Below are 14213 nucleotides of genomic sequence, written 5' to 3'. Positions count from 1 at the left end.
TCCGGCACCCCCAGTGGGTACTCGCTGTGCCTAGAGAGGGAAGACCCCCCACTCCCCCTGATTCTGCAAGCACTGGCTCCAAAAGCCAGGCGACACCAGCAGTCCCCCACGGCCCCTACACACAGCCCCTTAATCAAAATGAACCCTAGGGAGTAATGCACGTGCCTCCACCAGTAATATGCTGCCTCATGAAGTTTAAACAATAAATTTAAAATGATGAATTTAAGGCAATAAATTTGTAGCAGCTAGGTGTAATTCAGTACATAAACTACATCTACAATTGAGTAATATGCCGTGAATGCAACTGAAGGAAGAGTGAAGGCCGTTCAACTAGAGATAACCTTGATAAGCAGTAAGTTAAAACTCATGAGAATATAAGAAGGAAGAGATAGTAAAAGGAAAATAATAAGCTGATAGAATGAAAATTAAAAGGAAAAATAAAAGGAAGAGAGAAATAAGCCAGAAATAAGCCAGAAATTTGGAGTCATAACACAGGTTACTTCATGTCTGTCCACACGTCGTGAGTTTTATAAAGTATTTATCATTTCAGTTTTGTATTTTTAAACCAGTCAGTCCACGGTTTCCAATTTGCCCTAGCTGCGATAAGTTTGCCTTGTGTCGATGCGAACATGGTTTCATACATGGCATGGGTGTCAGTAGTTATGATAATTTCTTTTAACGATGGTGCTCTATGATCTCTCCAGTGGCGTGTTAAAACCAGTTTGGTACTCAGCATAATGTGGGACACAATCACCCTAGTGGGCTTGGGAATCAGATCCATGTTCAGAGATAAGATGGCTAATGCCGGATCCGCGGGGATGTGGGTTTTCGCTATTTGTGAGCACACGTGGAATACTGTATTCCAAAGTGTACGTATCTCTGGACATTCCCAAAGGATATGGTACAAGGTACCAGGGTTGTTGCACCGCCTCCAACAGAGCGGAGAGGCACTTGGGGCAAATTTGGCTATCCTATATGGAGTAAGGTACCAACGACGCAATATTTTTTGCGTCAGTTCCCATAAGTTTATACATTTGGTGGAAGCATAAGATATTCGCAGTGCCATTTGCCATTGGCTTTCCGTAAATGATTTACCTAGGTCTTTTTCCCACGCGCTAATGTTGGATGTTTTGCGGAAATTTAGTTTGTCGTTAAGCGAGTTATAGAACAGGGAGATGCCCCTCAAAGTAGTAGAGGGATTGGTAAGATATAAGACTATCTTCCATGGCAGTTGTATGTCTGATAGAGTGTTTGTTTGGAGAAGGTGTCTGATTTGGATATATCTATATTTGTCGGATTCTGTTAAACCAAACTCAATTTGCAACGTACGGAATGTCTTCATTGCTGGCCCTATTTTAAGGTCCTTGACATAATTAATACCCTTTTCCCGCCAATGAGAAAGTTGTAGATTAGGGATGAGTCCTGTAAGGCTGCCAATAGGAACTTTTAAGGTAGAAGTGGGGGTTCGAAAGGTTTGTGCAAGGAGAATTTTCCAAGCACGCAAGGAGGCCACTATGGAGGGTGCCATAGATGTGGTGCGGGAGTTGTTCGTGGTGTGCGTCAGTAAGTAATTAAATAGAGTAGTATTGGGGACTTGGCTTTCCTCAAGCTCCCTCCATCTCGTTGAGGGTGAATCAAGGAACCACATCTTCAGTTGCGCTAGAATGGAGGCTAAATAATAGTCCCGGATCTGAATGTTTCCCACCCCACCAGCACTCCTCGTCGTTAACGAGCTTTTAAATGCCCACCTAGCTTTTTTCCCCTTCCATAAAAAGTTGTTTATGATAGCTTGTACCCTGGTAAAGTAGTGGTTGGGGACAGGGATAGGGAGGGACCGAAATAAATAGATTAGTTGCGGTAAGATTATCATCTTGACTGCCGCTAGCCTACCGGACCAGATGAGTTCCGTTTTATCAATGGATTATAACTTAGACGGGAGGGAGTTAAGAAAAGGAACATAATTATTAGTGTATAGGTCGCTAGTGGTGGGGGTCAAGGTGATTCCCAAGTATCCTATGCCATTCTCACTCCATTTATAGGGAAACCGTGAACTGAGTTTCAACTGCATATTTCTGTCTACACCCATCCCTAGAATATAAGATTTACTCTCATTAACTTTATAGTAAGATACCGTATTAAACGCTCTCAGAGTATCGTGTACCGAAGCCAAGGATTTTTCGGGGTCCGTAAGCATTAGTATAATGTCGTCTGCGAACAGGCTAATTGTATGTTCAGAATTCTGGGCCCTAAACCCAGTTATATTGGGGTGAGATCTTATGCAGGCCGCTAGGGGTTCTAAAATTAAGTTAAATATAAGTGGGGAGAGTGGGCACCCCTGACGTGTCCCATTAGTTATGAGGAAAGTGTTAGAAAGAACTCCCGAGGAGTACACTTTGGCGGAAGGGTTCGAATATAAAGCCATGATAGCCGAAAGGATCATGCCAGAAAAACCGAATTTGGTCAGAACTGCTCTCATATACCCCCAGTGGACCCTATCGAAGGCCTTCTCTGCATCCAGCGCAAGGAGCAGAGAAGGCCCCCTCCCCGCACCAGCCAGGTGAATGATGTTCGTCAGCCTCCTAGTGGCATCTGAGGTTTGACGTCCCTTAATAAACCCAGTTTGATCAGGGTGTATCAGGCAGGGTAGGATATCCATCAACCGGTTTGCTAACAATTTGGCATAAACTTTTACGTCTGTGTTTAGTAAAGATATGGGGCGGAAATTAGCCGGTGTGTCAGGCGTTTTCCCAGGCTTCGGCAACGTCACTATAACAGCATTCAACATTTCCTGTGGGAAAGAGGAGGAGGCGGCAGCATCATTAAACACCTTAGTCAAATGAGGTAGCAGATGTAGTTTAAACATCTTGTAGTAATCCCCAGAAAAACCGTCAGGGCCAGGGGATTTTGACCCTGGGAGAGAATCTATCACTTTAAGAGTTTCGTCTGGAGTAAAAGGAGCATTAAGTTGTTCTAGGTTATGTGGAGAAAGGGAGGGGAGAGATAAATTTTGTAGGAAGTCATTGATTAGTGAGGGTGTGGGCTGAATAGTATCAGAGTCGTCTTTTAAGTTATACAGGGAACTATAGTAGTCACTGAATGCGTTAGCGATGTCCTGAGGGTGATACATTTTTTGCTTGTTTTCAGAATGGAGGATGTAGGGGATTTTTGATTTTAATCTATAGCCTTTGAGTTGGTGTGCAAGTAATTTCCCTGCCCTGTTACCCTGCGAATAGTATGTCATTTTTAATCGTTTCGCCTGTTTCTCAAAAGACTCCAGTAGGAGGAGTCTCAGGTCATGTCTCAGTCTACTGAGCTGTTCAGTCAAAGTTGGAGATGTGGTCTGTTTGTCAATTCTAGGTCACGGATCTTTTCTGTAATTTCGCGTATCTTCTGCTGCCGCCGCCTCCTCGCCCCAGCCCCAAGTTTAATAAATATCCCTCGCATGTATGCCTTATGGGCATTCCAAAGTACAAATTTGTTAGGCATCGAGGGCCCATTGAGAGAGAAAAACTCTCCCAAGTGGTCCTCGATTCGTTTTTTGTATTCAGGTAGTTGCATAAGATAGGAATTCGCCCTCCATAGAGGGATAGATTCAAAAGTAGAAGAGTCTTTCAACGATAGCGTGATTGACGCGTGGTCCGACCACGTAATAGAGTTGATAGATGCAGAGATTGCCCTAGACAGGGTGTGTTGATCGACCAAAAACAAGTCTATTCTGGAATACGAGTGGTGGGGGGCAGAAAAAAAAGTAAAGTCCCTTTCCGCGGCATGCAAGCATCTCCAGACATCGTATAGCTCCTCTCTGTGCAGCGTATTGCTCAGAGGAGCAGATATTCGCTTAGGGTGAGACGTGGTATCAATGGAGGGATCTGGAGCGACATTAAAGTCACCGCACAATACTAGGGATCCTCTTCTATACTTTCGGGTCTTTTTCAAAATCCTGTGGAAGAAGCGGATTTGCTGGGAATTATGGGTGTAGACGTTCACAATGGTGTAGGACACCTGATTGATATCGCATACCAAGATCAGGTAGCGGCCTTGAGTGTCTGCAATTTCCTCATGTAGAGTGAAGGCAACCGAATCTTTAACCGCTATCATAACGCCCTTTTTTTTTGATGCAGCATTCGCAAAAAAGGTGTGGGGAAAATTCTTATGTTTGCAGACTGGTGCCGCATTTTGGCAAAAGTGAGTTTCTTGGGCACAGAGGACGTCCGCCCTGTTTAGTAATGCTTCTTTCCACATAGACTTCCTCTTCATGGGGTGATTGAGTCCTTTGGCATTTATGGATAAGAAATTAATGGCCATGGGGGGAGCTGGTAATGAAGATCATTTTAGAAGCGGCATACATGGGGTAAATCCTGAATCTCCCTTTTGAGAAATTCGTTGGGGTTGAGATGACTAGTTTGCAAAATAAGTACTCACAGTTGAGATGGGGTTGTAACCGATGAGTGGGCTGGTTTTGAAGAATCACGCGGTGATTATTAGCCACGCGTTGAACGTGCGTTCTTGTAGTGATTTGCTGATCATGTGAATCCTGGCAAGACTCCAAAAGAAGAAAGAATAGGTGAATAAAAAAAAGAAAAAAAACAAAGAAAGTCCAAGTTATATTAACACTGCTGAGAAACAGAAGACCCATTTTTGGTCTAAGACGCCCCTCAGAAGGATAGGGGTGGATCAGGGATGGGTCATATGCAACCAGGTGTTACTCAGAGAAATTGGGGTGAAAGTTCAGGCCTAGCGGTAGTCCCGCTTCCCCGGTGGAGAAACGAAGGGACCCCGTCAGCGCGTCGGTTGAAAACGAGAGCTGGTATTACGTGGCGACACCGAGTTCCTATTCGGTTCGGACATCCGAAGGTTGGAAGCGTCCGAATTATTATCACTGGCATCAGGAAGGATCTGCCACTCCTTTAACAAGGCAATACCCTTTTCGAGCGAGTCTACCACAAACGATCGTTCTTGGTAATTGATCGTGATTTTGGTGGGGTAGCCCCAGCGATAAGGTATTTGGTGGTTTCGTAAAACCTTCGTAATTGTGTTCAGGTTTCTCCGCTTTTGCAGGGTATGCTGTGATAAGTCAGCGTAGAACTGCAGATGTTGGTATTGGGGTGGAAGCGGCTCCTGTTTACGAACGCTTTGCATCAGTTGTTCTTTCGCATGGTAGAAATGCATACGAAGGATCGCATCTCTAGGAATTTTTTCTAGGAGGTGGGACGGTTTTGGTAGCCGGTGTATCCGATCAATAGTCAGTTCAATGGCTGGGAGAGTAGGCAGAAGGGAGGCAAATAAGTCAGTAGCGTAGGAGCGCAGGTCCAGGGGTTGGATGGACTCAGGGATGCCTCTGATCTTGAGGTTGTTCCTCCTAGATCTGTCTTCGATGTCTGCCATCTTGTCCCTCAGCCAAGTCAACTCCCCCTCCTGCGTCTCATGTGCGTCCACTAAATCATTTATGGTGGTAGCAAATTCCCCCATCTTGCCTTCCATGTGATCCACTCTATCTTCCACTATTTTTACAGCTCCACCGAGCCTGTTCATACAGCCCATCATGTCAGCCTGAAGTGTGCTCCTCAGTGAGACTAACATATCCTTCAATACAGTGTCCAATACTGGCTGATTGGAAGTGGGGTAATTTGTAATCGAATCATGGAGTTCCCTGGTGTCATCCTCAGAGTCTGCCTCCGGACTCAGCGTGCTCAGCGTGGGGCTGCATCCAGTGCCATCTAGCTTTAATTTTGTTTTAGCTGGGCTCCCGGAGGGAGAGGTCATTAAAGGGGAGGCCTGGTCACCATAAGAGTCCGGCATTTTGGGAGATGAAGTGCTGGTAAGCTGTTTCAGCCTTTGCTTAGCAGTCAGTGGGGGAGAGGGAACGGCGCCATTTTGCCTACCGTCATGTCGCGGCTGGAGGAAAAAATCCGTCAGCCGTTGGGGTTTGGAAGAGCCTTTACGCTTGCCCATCACGCTCCACGGGTGTGCCCCTCGTAAACCGCCAGGTGTGTGTGGAGAAAACGGGGTCCTGATAGCCGCTTATAGTCGCTGTGTCCACGGGGAAGCAGGAGCTCTGGAATCAAACGTCCATTCGGTTCCGCTGCAGGCCACGCCCCCCCAGAGCTCAATTCTTTTAGGGTCCGTGGGTGGATGCCATCAGGTCCAGGTGCTTTATCCACCTTTATTCTGTCCAAATATTTCTGGATCATATCACTTTTGAGCCATTGTGGATTTGGGGCTGCGTCAGTACCACCCCCATTATGGACATGAGCTCCCCCATGCTCCTTTGTATACACAGAGCTGAAGAAAGTATTTAATAAGTTAGCCTTCTCTTTGTCCCCAGTCACCCACTCCAGATTATTTTAAGGGCCTACATGCTCAGACTTAACCTTTTTACTATTAATATATTTGAAGAATTTCTTGGGGTTTGTCCTACTATCTTTTGAAATCTGTCTTTCATTTTGAATTTTTGCATCCTTGATTTCCTTTTTACATATTCTGTCATATTCCTTGTAACATTTAAATGACACTAGCGTTCCTTCATTTTTACATTTTTTAAAAGCTCTTTTTTTTATAGTTTATAGCTTTTTTAACTTTGGCCGTGAGCCACATCGGTTTTATTTTTAACCTTTTAAACTTATTGCCCATGGGAATATACTTTGCCATGAGATCACAAACAGTCTTTTTGAAGAATTCCCATTTCTGTTCTGTGCCCATTGGTGCCAATATTCTCTTCCAGTCTAAGTCCTGGAGAGCAACCCTCATCCTTGGAAAATTTGTTCTCTTGAAATAAAGTGTTTTTATCTTTCCCGTATGTGATTTTTGCTTACAGCTAACATCAAATGAAATCATGTCATGGTCACTGCTACCCAGATGTTCCTTTATCTGAATATTAGTAATACGTTCTGCATGGTTTGAGATGACGCCCCCCTCCTCCATTTTTAGGATTGGTTGTATTGTGATGTCGTCAAACCAATGCACATGGTGGCATTTTTTGGGGTTAAAACAGGTTGGTGGGAGGAGTCATATGACCTCCACGCCACCTGCCAAACACGTCTGAAAAGTGATCCCAGCACAGGTTGCTTTTCCGAGGTGTGGCAAATTTAGCCTTTCAGGGGCGCGGTTTTCCATTGTACCTTTTGCTAACATCGGACAGGATGATTCACGTCTTACATTTATTGTACATCACACAATGACTACTCTGTGATGTCACTCATATCAACTTCATTGGATTTGCACATAAACATCAAATAATGAAAAAAAAAATTCTGCTCAGACACGCCCTCTCTGGTCAGACACAACCCCTCTCTGGTCAGACACACCCCCTCTCTGGTCAGACACGCCCTCTCTAGTCAGACACACTCCCTCTCTGGTCAGACATGCCCCCTCTCTGGTCAGACACACCCCCTCTACTCAGACACACCCCCTCTACTCAGACACACCCCCCTCTCTGGTCAGACACGCCCCCTCTCTGGTCAGACACGCCCCCCTCTCTGGTCAGACATTCCCCCCTCTATGGTTAGACGTGTTGATGCTATCACGTGACTTTTGGGCGCTCGTTTTGCCGGCCGGCATTTAACGCTATTTGATTGATTTTGTTTGTGAGTATGTTTTTAAGATTTAAATAAAAAGTTTTCTTTATACGGATTTACACTATGGGAGTTTCTATCTATATTCTATGAGCGATTCCATCATTGAAATACGTGTGGAGAGATGAGATGTTGTTCTGGTGTGATGGTCCTCTGAGATTTTTTGCCATACATGCCCAGATCTTTTTAGGATTTGGTAAGCGCACATTTTTTCTATCAACCAGCACAGTGGTGGTGAAGGAAGTCTATGCTCTGCACTGAGTCTAAATTGGAGAGATACCTTCAACTGATGAACTTTTGCACTTATATTCTTTTTTATTCATGTGAGAATGTTTATTGGGCACGTGTGTTTGTGTCTTTAAGTTGTTGTTTGCACATTTCAATTTCCGAACACTTTACAATAAGTGTATGAATTTTTTTATGTTTATATTTTGTTTATTTTTATTTCAATGAATTTTCTAATCGCATGAATTTATTTATATCTATATTTAACTTATTCTTATTTCAATGAATTTTTTCATCATTATTTATGTATTTATTTGTTTGACCTCAATTGTTTATATTGTGTATGCACTGATTGTGCATATGTATCACAATTAATTTTTCACTATTATTTTGTTTTTGTTAGTGGGTGAGTTTTATTGGGGAGCATGATTGTACTTTTTATATGGTTAGACATACCCCCTCTCTTGTCAGACATGCCCCCCCTCTGATCAGACATTCCCCTCTCTCTGGTTAGACACGCCCCCTCTCTGGTTAGACATGCCCCCCTCTCTGGTCAGGCATGTCCCCCTCTCTGGTCAGACAAGCCCCCCCCTGGTCAGACATTCCCCTCTCTCTGGTTAGACACGCCCCCTATCTGGTCAGACATGCCCCCCTCTCTGGTCAGATATGCCCCCTTATCTGATCAGACATGCCCCTCTCTCTGGTCAGACATGTCCTCTCTCTGGACAGACATGCCCCCTCTCTGGTCTGACATATTCCCCCTCTCTGGTAAGACACACCCCCTCTCTGGTCAGACACGCCCCCTCTCTGGTCAGATATATCCCCCTCTCTGGTCAGATATGTCCCCCTCTCTGGTCAGACATGCCCCCCTCTCTGGTCAGACACACTCCCTCTCTGGTCAGACATGCCCCCTCTCTGGTCAGACATGCCCCCCTCTTTGGTCAGACACACCCCCTTTCTGCTCAGACACGCCCCCTCTCTGGTCACACATGACCCCTCTCTCGTCAGACATACCCCCTCTCTGGTCAGACATGCCCCCCTCTCTGATCAGACATGCCCCCCTCTCTGATCAGACATACAATCTCTCTGGTCAGACACACCCCCTCTCTGGTCAGACAGGCCCCTTATCTGGTCAGACATGCCCCCCTCTTTGGTCAGGCATGCCTCTGTTTCTGGTCAGGCACACCCCCTCTTTGGTCAGACATGCCCCCCTTTTTGGTTAGACACACGTAGCGTCACGATCACGTGACTTCATCAGGGAAATCCCCCTGATGAAGTTACATGATCGTGACGATACGCGGCGGAATAGACAGGCACCAGAAGTGACGTCAGGCTGCAAGCTTGCTGCTCGTTTTATTTTTACTCTATTTATCTGCTTTTATGTGAGTACCAATCTTGGTTGTAATCTAATAAATACCTTGTTTTTTACATACTTCACTATCGGAGTCCCCAGTTCTCTTTCTCTATAATATTGATATGTCCATAGCTACTGATTTATATAAAGGAGATATATCCTAATGAGAAGCATCCACCAGGACACCAGGCCCCATAGATATTGCCATCCATAAGAAATTCTTAGGGTCACCTACTGCAGGACACCGGAATTCTGGATTGCCACTGGCTATCTTTATGGTGTTACCCTACATCGGTAATTATTTTGAGCACTCAGCACTTTAGATTGTCTGCTATCATTTTGTTTTTTATATTGTGTCTTTTGTAGTGTATGAATTCAAACATTTTTGGAGTCTATCATTTTGAACACTTAGCACTTTATTTAGAGTGCAGCACCATCTATTAATAAGAATTTATTACAATATGTGATTGATACCAATCACTCATTGTGTTCATTCGGGAAAGGAAGGGGCTGGTAAATGTGACATATTTACTGGACCCTTCCCTTCCTCCACTCTCCATCCTGAAGGATCATATTGTGTGCTTGTAACTGCCGGCGGGAAGGAGAGAAGGGAAGCCATCAGCACTGTGGGGGTGGGGGTGGGGGGGCACACAGGGGGGCCTGGGCAGCAGGGGAAAATGTATGGTGCACAGGGAGGGTGAACGGTGTTGTAGGGGGGCAGGCAATGGAACCTACCCCCATGTATGGCTCTCTCTGCAGCAGCTGAAAGCCGGCTTCTTCTCCTCTCCCTCCCACCAGCTTTCAGCTGCTGCAGAGAGAGCCATACAGGGGGTAGGCTCCAATGATTTCCCCCCCCCCACACTACACCGTTCACCCTCCCTGTGCACCATACATTTTTCCCTGTTCCCCAGGCCCGGTGGGAGGGAGAGGAGAAGCAGCCAGCTTTCAGATGCTGCAGAGAGAACCATAAAGGGGATTGGTTCCAGTAATCACCCCTAGCGGCGCCGATCGGCCTTCCTGCCCTCAACTGATGCACCCTGCTTCCTAGGCCCCATACAGGAGAACTGGAGGTACCCCCCCTTATCCACGGCCCTAGGTGTGGCTACTACTCAGCCCTGCCAGCACAGAGCACTGCGGTGTGAGGGCAGGAAACAGCTTTTTCTCTGGGAGTTGAAGGTGTTTTGAAGGCATTTAATAAGGCAAAAAAAACTGTCTAAATCATAAAAGGAGGACTTCAATTTGATTTTATGGTTGATACATTCCACCAACTCTTAGTACCCTAGACTGGGTCCTAGGAGCGCCTTTGGGTATTTAGGATCACAATCCAAAAAATGTGAACTTTCAACACATTTCTAAATCAGTGAATTGTTCCAATCTGAGTAAATACAGTTTATCGAAAAAAAATCTCAGTTATGCCAAATACTAGCTCCAGTGACCGAACCTTTATGTACTTAATGTAGAAAATAGGCTTCTTACGGCATCCCAAAGTGGACTCTGGGTCAATATTACTGTACGGCACTTTAACCCAACTTGTGCTATTTAGCACTATGTATCTTGCCCTATGGGGTCATTAACCACATATTTAGTCATTCTTATTTTTGCTTCTTATATATTAATCTTCTACTTTCCTTCTTTAAAGATACATTATCATGGGGAACCCATCATTGTCAATGTGAAAATCAACAACTCAACCAATAAGATTGTGAAAAAGATCAAGATCACAGGTAAGTGACTCGTGTGCAAAGAGCCGAACAGAAACACAAACCTACTGAGCAGGGGTCAATTTTGTAGCTACCAATATGGTATAGTTATAGAAGGACAGGAGGTATTTTGGTTACCCTAAAAAGATATGAGAATGTTTTTTCATTTAAGAAATCTGTGGAGCCCCCTCCCAAATGATGGAGGTTAGGTGTCTTCAGTGAAGGGTCCTGGTAATCCTACATCATACAAAGACATTATAGACAATTGTGCTTTTCCAACCTTGTACCCTGGTGCCAGTTTAGTGAAGACCGTTTTCTGTTCCACCATGACTGTGCCCCCCACTGTGTACAAAGACAGCTCCATAAAGACATGGTGTGACCAGTTTGGTGCGGAGGAACTCCAGTGTCCTATAAAGAGTCCTGACCTCATCCCAACTGAAAATATTTGGGATAAATTGGAATGAGCCAGGTCTCCTCAACCAACATCTCCATAAAGACATGGTTTGACCAGTTTGGTGTGTAGGAATTTGAATGTCCTGCACAGAGCCCTGACCTCAACCATACTTTGGGAAGACCTTTGGTATAAGGTCTTCTCACCGATCATAAGTACCTGCCCCTAACCCTACAGAACACCATTGGTATGAGGTCTTATCATCTCAAAGGCATTCAGTAGGTTTGAGGTCATGGAGGAACTCAAATGTCCTGCACAGAGCCCTGACCTCAGCCTTACTTTTGGAAGACCTTTGGTATAAAGTCTTCACACCCATCATAAGTACCTGCTCTTAATCCTACGGAACACCACTGGTATAAGGTCTTATCATCTCAAAGGTGTTCAGTAGGTTTGAAGTCATGAAGGAACTTGAGTGTCCTGCACAGAGCCCTCACCTGATCCCTACTGAACACCTTTAAGATTAACTGGAATTGACTGCAAGCCAGGTATTTTCTTTTTTTGGTGCCCAATGTGTGAGCCAGGTCTTCTTATCCAACATCAGTACCTGACCTGAGTGGGGGATGTTATAGCAACAATTGGGGGCCGGGGTTTTAGGATGTGGTGCTGAACTTAAGTGTCCTGCACAGATCCCTGACCTCATCCCTACTGAACACCTTTGGGATGGATTGGAACACCAATGGTAAACCAGGTCTTCTCATTCAACATCAGTACCTGACCTCACAAATGGGCACAAATTCCCACAGACACCCTCCAAAATCTTGTGGAAAGTCTTCCCAGAAGAGTGGAGGATGTTATAATCACAAAAGGGGGTCAACTCCATATCAAGGGCCATGGTTTTGAAATGAGATGTCCACCAAAAACTCGGAACCCGGACCTTAAGCCTACTGAACACCTTTTGGGATGAGTTGGAATATTGATTGTGAGCCAGGCCTTCTCATTCAACATCAATACCTGACCCCACAAATCCTACAGACACCCTCCAAAATTGTTTAAAAAGTATTTTAAGAAAGTCTTTTAAGAATAGCGGAGGATGTTATAGCCACAAAAAGGGGACCAGAGTTTTAGGATGGGGTGCCCAACTTGGGTGTCCTTTACAGAGCTCTCATCCTACTGAATGCCTTTGGGATGTATTGGAATGTTGATGGCGAGCCAGGTCTTCTCATCCAACATCAGTGCCTGACCTCGCAAATGAGCCCAAATTCCCAGACACCCTCCAAAATCTTGTGGAAAGCCTTCCCAGAAGAGTGGAGGGAGTTGTAGTAACAAAAGAGGACCAGGGTTGAAGATGGGGTGCCTAACTCAACTGTCCCGTTTTGGAAGGGGATGTTGGAAAACAGCCTGGGTTTCATTATTTTTTCGTATGGCAAATAATGTCACGATATAAAGAATCAGTATCTTTTTTTGGAGACACGCCTCCTTTTTATCATTAGAAAGCCGCCCTTGAGCTCTGAACAAGTGGCTGGCTATGCCCAGGCATTGTCGGGTGGAGGTGGTCCTGTGATCTCTGTGGGGGGTAATAAATACATGTGCTCTTCTACAATTCCAATAGGTGCAGAATTACTAATATGAACCAGAATCGATATATATCGACATGTTATGGACTTTTATATGAAATAATAACCTTACTCATTGACATTTTGGTTGTTCTTACAGTGGAACAGATTACAGATGTTGTGCTGTACTCATTGGACAAGTATACCAAAGTTGTGTGCTGTGAGGAGATGAAGTGAGTATGTAAAGCTCACCTTTCTTTGTTTTAAGGAAAAAATTCCCCTGGAGGTGTTAAAAAAAAGGCAGGTCTGGCTGTAATACTCACCCCTCCTGTTTGATGGTGTCCCCTGCAATCTTTCCTTTCTGCCACTAGATGTCCTCAGTCTTACGGGTTGAATGAGGTTGCGCCTTCATTCAATCCAGAAGACTAAAGACATACTGTAAGTGCAAGGCATCACAGACCTGCACCCCGAAGAGGAATTACAGCAGCACACTGATGCGGGGAGCGGCGTGATGTCATCACATCTCATTGAGGACATCCCACTCACCATTGAAGAAGATCGAAAGGGGAGCCTAAGTGTCTTGTGGGTGACCTCAAGACATTTTAAAAAGGGAAGTATAAAAAAATTCCAAAATACAGCCAATGGGGCGTTCTGGATGGGAGATGGTGACTGGAAAGCAGGGGATCATGTTACTCTTTAAAAAAGTAACAGAACACAGAAATAATATCATGGATACAACATACACTTGGTTTTTGGTAAATGTTCTCCTGATGGTCCTCAAAAGACATTATTCTCTAAATAAATCTAAGATAAAATCTGTCTGGTATTCCTCGGTTAGTTAAAAAAAATGGAATCCATGCCCAAACCCTCCATCCAATCCACTATTGTCCAGCAAACGCTCCACCTAATCTACCATTGTCCAGCAAACCCTCCATCCAATCCACCATTGTCCAGCAAACCCTCCATCCATTCCACCATTGTCCACAAAACCCTCCATCCAATCTACCATTGTCCACTAAACCCTCCATCCAATCCACCATTGTCCAGCAAACTCTCCATCCATTCCACCATTGTCCATCAAAACCTCCATCCAATCCACCCTTACCCACCAAACCCTCCATCCAATCCACCATTGTCTACCAAGCCCTCCATCAAATCCACTATTGTCCACCAAACCCTCCATCCAATTCACCATTGTCTACCAAACCCTCCATCCAATCCACCATTGTACACCAAACCCTCCATCCAATCCACCATTGTACACCAAACCCTCCATCCAATCCACCATTGTCCACCAAACCCTCCATCCAATCCACCATTGTCCACCAAACCCTTCATCCAATCCAACATTGTCCACCAAACCCTCCATCCAATCCACCATTGTCCACCAAACCCTTCATCCAATCCAACATTGTCCAC

The sequence above is a fragment of the Lithobates pipiens genome, unplaced genomic scaffold (genome assembly GCF_037356315.1).
Source record: "Lithobates pipiens isolate NorthernLeopardFrog02 unplaced genomic scaffold, aLitPip1_a1.2 Scaffold_1, whole genome shotgun sequence".
NCBI classification, from domain to species: domain Eukaryota; kingdom Metazoa; phylum Chordata; class Amphibia; order Anura; family Ranidae; genus Lithobates; species Lithobates pipiens.
The sequence above is the reverse complement of the archived record's forward strand: the minus strand, read 5'-3'. Positions refer to the sequence as shown.